The sequence below is a fragment of the Nothoprocta perdicaria genome, unplaced genomic scaffold (assembly GCF_003342845.1).
Source record: "Nothoprocta perdicaria isolate Ctin4 unplaced genomic scaffold, notPer1 scaffold_35, whole genome shotgun sequence".
In the NCBI taxonomy this organism is placed as follows: Eukaryota; Metazoa; Chordata; class Aves; order Tinamiformes; family Tinamidae; genus Nothoprocta; species Nothoprocta perdicaria.
Window position 1 is genome coordinate 2,601,405 of NW_020455588.1, and position 6,888 is coordinate 2,608,292.

Sequence of the window (6,888 nt, forward strand, 5' to 3'; positions counted from 1 at the left end):
ATCTAGTTTTCTGTTCTGCCCTTCAGGAACCGTGTAAAATAAAGCTGGAAAATAAACCCCATTTGCATGACTCCTTTTCACTGTGTGTTTGAAAAGAATATAGTCTGAAAACTAGACAGACAAATGTGGTATTGTTTTAACGAACAATGGATTTTTGCTGTAACTCTCAGAAATGCAGTGCACCGTCTTTGAAGGGTTTTGCTAGTATGGAAACAACTTGGAATGGGTTCACTCCTCTGAGTTCTCAGGTTTGAGTCTTTGTTCTATGAACAAAACATGTTAGAATAATGATATAAAGTCAACTTTATTTGGACTTTATATCCAAATGATATAAAGTCCAATTCAGGTAACCAGTGCATTTTGGATTGATTTAGTTTTAATCTCAGCTTTACTTACTGTCAGTAAAGACGTTTGGGAAGGGGCAAACATTAAATAATTTCTGGGTGACTTTGAGAACATGGTATGAATACTCATAACCATATACAAATAATGCTAGAGTTCCTTAAAAGATAAAAATATTAACAAAATGGTTTTCAACAGAGGTTTAAATGGAAAATGCAGGACATAAGCAATCGTCTGACACAGGTATTTAATGTGAGAGAAACTTTTGGAATATACTGCCTGTTTCTCTCAGCCGAATTCATTACATTATGAATTTGGGCCAACTTGAACAGATGTTTTCTCATATCATGTATCAAAGAGGCAATATTTCCTCTGCTTCTAAAAAGTAGTGGCATTTCATAAAAAAGGACTGTGTTCTAGCTGCAAAAGCACCAGAAAGTATTTGCTGACAATGTAGTGAGAAAATCAGTAGCAAAAGATATTGACAGACTGAGAAATGAAGAAAGCTCCAAGTTTATAATTATTCATTAAACACAAAAAAAAAGGTGTGCTGATAGTTTATAAGCCTGTTACAGTGTATACATAAATGGAAGTAAGAATTGCTTCGTGGAGCTGGCAAAAGGAAATCTAGAGAACATCATGAAGTTTTTTATGATTGTAGTACTATATTATGTACTATATTATGTAGACTATTTTATGTGTTACAATAAAAATATTAAAGCTTCCTTTTTGAGCTATGGACTTAATGAACTTGGGCTGTTAATTGGAAGATATACTAGCTGAAATAGGACATGAGGTTATAGGATGAAGTAGTCTTTATTTTATAGAGTTCTCTTCCCCCAGAATTATCTTTTTTTTTTTTAATGTAAATTGACCAGTATCTCTAACAAAGCCAATATGGTTTTAAAAATTATTTGATAAAAATATTTGTTTTCTGTTAATCTAAGACTTTTTTCTTTTAATTTGAATTGAGGAATTGAGGATTTGATAATCTATTTCCATATTAAGTAGATTCATTTTGTAAGTAAGCCTTTTTTTTTCCCCTAACAATGAGTTCTGCAAACTTGTGGAATCTTTTCTTTGTATGAGGCTTCATTAATTTAATTTAGTTCAACATAATAGTTAAAAATCCTAATTATAAAAAAAAAAATGTTGGGATAAGCAAGCAGGATTATTACCCCTCTTGGGGTTGCAGTTTGATCAAATCTCTTGAACTACGAAGAGCACACACACTGACAGAAATCTGAATTGAAATATGGATAGCAGAAATGAACCAAGTATAGATTCATATCAAAGAATTCATTATTTTGGACAGGAAAATTTGTTCTAGTGAATCAGCTTTTGATCCATCTTTCAAAGATTGATGATTTTTTTTTCCATTTATGAATTTCTGAGGACAAAATACCAATAGTGTATATGAGAGATTAGTTTGAGCCATATATCCAGCTTTGGAGTATGCTGATTTGCATTTTTTTTTTTATCTACAGTGACTTTTAGCTATATCTACAGCCCTTATATTGTTTCATTTGTGTTAATTCATATAAATACTGCTTGTATAAAGGAATTGTATGTTCACAGCTGGACTGAGAAAGATCATCCTCCCACTGATGTTACAAAAATTTCCCTTGAACCAGTAAACAACATTTTTCTGTGCTCTCTCCGGACCCTCCCTGCCCTCAGCATACCCAAGGAATATTTTAAAACTCATATACGAGTTGTAGTTTTATGGAAGGAATATCATTGCTTCCTTGAATTTTGAGGTGTGCAATGATCAGGAGTCACTAGATTCTCTAAGCAGCACTAATGTTACAATTCTCTGTATTTACTCCAGGAAAATTTTAACTCTGCTGCTAAGAAAAAGAAACAAAAATCTGTCTGCAGGTTACTGAAGTTGTAATTGTAATTGTTTGGGCCCAGCTACCTTGCAGATATCCCAGCTACCTGCAAGCACTATGGTTCTGAGTCATCAATGATCCGAGAAGGGAGGACATCCAGAGGCAAATAAGTCAGCGAGATAGACGCTTTTAGCCAATCTGTTTTACTCTCATTGAGCTATTGCAGGAGTTGATTTTGTTAGGTATTTGCTTAGAAATCCCCCTTCATTGGGCTGTACATTTGAGAAATAAATACACGTAGTTGAGAGGAAAGGACAGAGCAGATCCTACGGTACTGAGAGATGAATTGTATGCACATTTACTGGTTAAACCAAAAAGCAAAGCATGGCCCTAAAGTCCTTTGGAAGAAACAAACAACAAAAAAAAAAGGTAAAATGTCCAATAATTTATGATTTAAAAAAACAGATAAACTGGTGGCAGTATTCCATGAGGTGTCCTTTTCATTTCTACCTGGAAACCGTAGAAAACCAGCTTGTCCTCTTTGCATGGTCATTCCTGGAGTTGTTAAACAAGCCGAAAGACTGAAAAAAGAAAACCTTAACCTTTGTTGACCAGGCCTTTGTTGACGAGGGAGCCACCAGGTTAAATCAGGGTAAGCTGCATTTGCTTATGTAACTCAGCAGCAGTTGGGAATATCCAGTGCCCTTTTTCCCCTTGCTGCAAGCTGCTTTGCCTGTCTGAGTTGCATTTCCTATGATGAAAAGGGGCCTTGCCTCCAGTGAGCAAGGCGCGTGGTTCAGAGGCACCAACGCTGGCCAAGAAGTCACTGCAGAGAAAGGAATGGGAAACTCTCGGGGGCCTCAGGAGGTTTTATGCCATTACAGGAAAATGTGTATCATTGTAATACTGAGTGATTCAGTGCTCAATATTTGGGGTTTGTTTACCCAATGAGTATTACAGTTTTGATTATAAAATATTACTGCTTAACTTTAATAAAAATATGTTTCACTGTAGTCAAATAGATTATGTTTCCACATTCTAGCCAGTGGAAAAACACACTATTTCAACCTCTCATTTGATTTTGTGCTGAGAAATAAAACCAAAGTATCAGAATTGCTGACAAAATAAAATTTATATATGCTTAGCTCTGTTCTTGAGCGTATTGTATGTCAGGCTCACAATTGCTTCACTGTTGACAAGCTGCATTTCAGAAGCATAAGCCAGAGCAATAATTGACTAACCCACGTTTTATTCTTTCCCCCCCTAGCGAACACTTATATGCCTGGGATTCAAAGAATTTGGCGTGCTGGCTGAATCATCATTTTCTCCCACAGTGATGGATATCACAAGGGTAACTCTGATCTCTATCCTCGCACCGCTATAGCTCATCCACAGTGTTTCCTTGCCTCATATAACTGTTCTTCTTTTCACTGGCTGCATAAATCCACATTTAAGCTTGTCTTTTATCAGCTCACAGCCACCAAAATGTGATTTTATCACCTAGAATTTCCAAGTGAAAGGCTTGTAATGAATTTGAGCCATTCCAACCACAAGATAATTTTAGTATAAAACAGAGTCAGTACTTACAAATGGTATTACTGTTTTCCATGTTCTGTCATGATAAAGATACATTGAATTGCCTTTCTGAGCTTTGCAGTTTTGTTTATTCTTCTCTCAGGAAGCACACACCATCCAGTGAACCCAGAGATGGTGTTTCTTCTTCTTGAAGCAAAAAGGCACAGATCTTCTAGCCCAGATAGTGTTTGATATGATGTAATTTGTGCTTTTGTGACTTGATAGTGAGAAGTGAACGGAAAAACAGTAAATTCTAACTGGTTGAGGAAACCTGCTGTCTTTCTGTAGGTCTGGAAGGCCTTGGGATCCTTACTCTAAAGTCACCACACTTTGCCACAGTCCCTAACCTACTTCAATTGCTGAATCTGTAGGGCTTGAGAGACAGGTTGGGATGGGGTAAGGGACAACAGCTGGAGCTCATTAAACCTGGGGATGGGGGTGAGAGAGGGTTAATACCTCCAAGAATAAAAAGGAAAGAACAGAAAGATGGGGGAGTAGATAAAGGAACGCTCCATAGGTGTCCAGAAAACAGGAAGAATTTCTTTCCTTTTTTTTTCTTTCTTGTTCGTTTGTTTTCCCTTGTTCTTCCTCTTTTTCTTTGTGCTAACTTGCTTTCTGTAGGAAGACAAATCTTTAGTTTTCTTTTAGCACGTATGAGCTTCAATATCAGTAATAAGAGAGTCCCGGTATTAGTGCTATTTGTGTGTCCTCCCCATCACCTACTAAATACCTGTTTATCCCAAATGCAAATAATCTTACCAGTGTTGGTCTAGAGTGTTGTACTGATGTAACTGTGAAGTGTCCAGTGAAGATCAAGGGCTCATGTACACCCATTTTGGGTGTATATACTCTGTGAATAGCAGTCAGAGTGGAAATGGTACCCAACATGTTTCCTTAACCCTAGGTTTGTCTGAACTGTTACCACCAAAGCAGAGACCTCAGCTGGAACACACCTGGACTGAGGTGGGTATAACCAGTGCCTGGATTGGGAAAACTTGAGTAATGTTATGTACATAAAATAATATGTGTAATTATGTGCGATTATATGTGGGGTTTTTTTTGTTTTTGGGTTTTTTTTTTTTTTTGTTTTTTTTTTTGTTTTTTTTTGTAGTAAGTGTGGGATTGTTTGTTTGGAGTTTTTGTGTGTGCGTGGTTTTTTTTTGTTTGGCCATCATTTTAATGTGTTTGGCACTATATTAAGACAGTTCCTTATGGCTTTTGTTTCCTATATAAAACCTGATTTGAGCTGTTAATTTGCTCCAAATCATCCTATTTTGTGTAGGTAATGCAGCCCTACCTACTGTGCACTACTGCCCTCTTTATTGAGACCACACTAATACTGTGAGCGAGATTCCTTTGTTTAGTTTTATCGAGACAGAAGTTAGAAGCCTTCTTTGAGTTAAATAATTCAACAAAATTCAGATATTTATTTCCATATGTGTTTTTCTAAACATAGGTTTGATAATAGCTTATCAATTTGCTCTAGAAGTCCAGCTAATCATCATATCATGTTGACAGTCAACATCTTCCATAGACTCTGATGGGAAAATCAAGCAATGAACTGAGCAGCAGATGTTGGTGGCATAAAAAATCAATTTGAAGTTCTTCCTATGTGGATGTATTTCACAATGTCATCACAATTTTTTGGTGCACGCTTTTCCTTCAAAAACTAACAGAATCTGAACATGCTTTCACGCATTTTGGTGGTCCATGAAAAGAAAAACAATGTGCAGCTTATATGACCACAAAAGGGAATGGGAAAGACTGAAGCAAGTGAATCTTTTGTTAAAAGCATCAGTGAAATGTTGTATCTGGGAGGACTTGCTGTTTTTTAGGTAAACAACAAGGAAAGCAAGATTAGAAAAATGGTTGCATTAACAGCTGTGTTGGTTTCTGGTGTCATTAACACCTCCATGTGCAAGTTTGGTGTCAAGGACTGAAGACGAATACTTGTGAGCCACACACAGCAGTCCCTGGGAATGGCCACACTTGCCTTTAGTGTACTGTATCCTCAGCCTAGATGAGGGCTCTGGATTGGACTGACGTGCTGCTTGTGTCAGCACCCTCGTGACTCCAGTGTGTTGTCATGAAGCCAACAAAAATCCACCCTCAACTGTTTCAGCTCGTCTTCAGACCAACAGCAGGACACTGTTATTACTGGGCTTGGAGGGAAAACAGGTTCAGGGTCTTGTCAGGTACCTGCCCAGTATCTGGTGACAGACAGACCAAGCAGCTCACAGGTAAAGTTTTAACAGTCTGCAAGGGTTGCAGGAAAAAGTTCAACTAGAATGCTGAGTTACTGTTTCTAACCATAGCTAATCATGAGAACAGATTAACAATGGCGGATTTCGCATCACTGGAAAATGTTTAATGCAGATAGGTTGCTTTTCTAAAAGTAGTAATACTCCAGTTGTTGCTGTTGCATTTCAATCTGCAGTTAGTGCTGAAAAGTTCAGCACATAAGCAAGCTGTCAGTCTGTGCGATCCATCTGTCTCGTAGTCCATGCAGCTCCAAAGAACTGAACAAATAAATAGAGGACACAAAGCAGGACTGTTATATATAATATATTTATTCATCTCTTCAAAAACAAAAAGTTCACTTGAGTAATCATTACATATAATCATTAATTTGCACAAATACCATTCACTGTGTACTAAGTCCTTTGCCTCCAGACCACCTAAAACATATCTCCGCAAAATAAAAAATACATGGCTTCAAGGTAGAATAAATATTTAAAGAGCATATATCCTCAATGAGAGGATAGAAAAGACAAAGGTAAAATCTTCAGCATCCAACAGTCCATCCAACACATGTAAAAGAAGTGTGTGTGTGTATAACTATATTCCTGTGCAGAAAAGGTGACCAAAAAAAAGGTGAAATGAAGATACATTAGAAAGAAAAAAAAAAAAAAAAAAGATTTCTGTGTCAATGCCTACATTTTACCAATATTTAGGTACCTGTCTAAGCGGTCTCATGAGAGCTATAGACTGGCAGGACTTACTGACTCAGTTTCAGTAAAGCCCAGACTTTAAACAGACTTTACAGGCCCTAAACTTGTCTTCCATTGTTTTATTATTCCTGGTTTAAATCAGCTTCTCTCTAAGATAATGGTCAAATTCCTGCTGGCTTTGGTGG

At 37.0% G+C, this 6,888-nt stretch overlaps 1 long non-coding RNA gene across 1 annotated transcript; it reads left to right on the plus strand.

Moving 5' to 3' along the window:
• Positions 1 to 4,336: 4,336 nt before the first annotated feature.
• LOC112951420 lies at positions 4,337 to 5,635 on the plus strand. The gene is made up of 3 exons (XR_003250197.1): positions 4,337 to 4,438; positions 4,657 to 4,715; positions 5,209 to 5,635. It is a non-coding gene; the product is annotated as an uncharacterized LOC112951420 (long non-coding RNA).
• Positions 5,636 to 6,888: the final 1,253 nt, after the last annotated feature.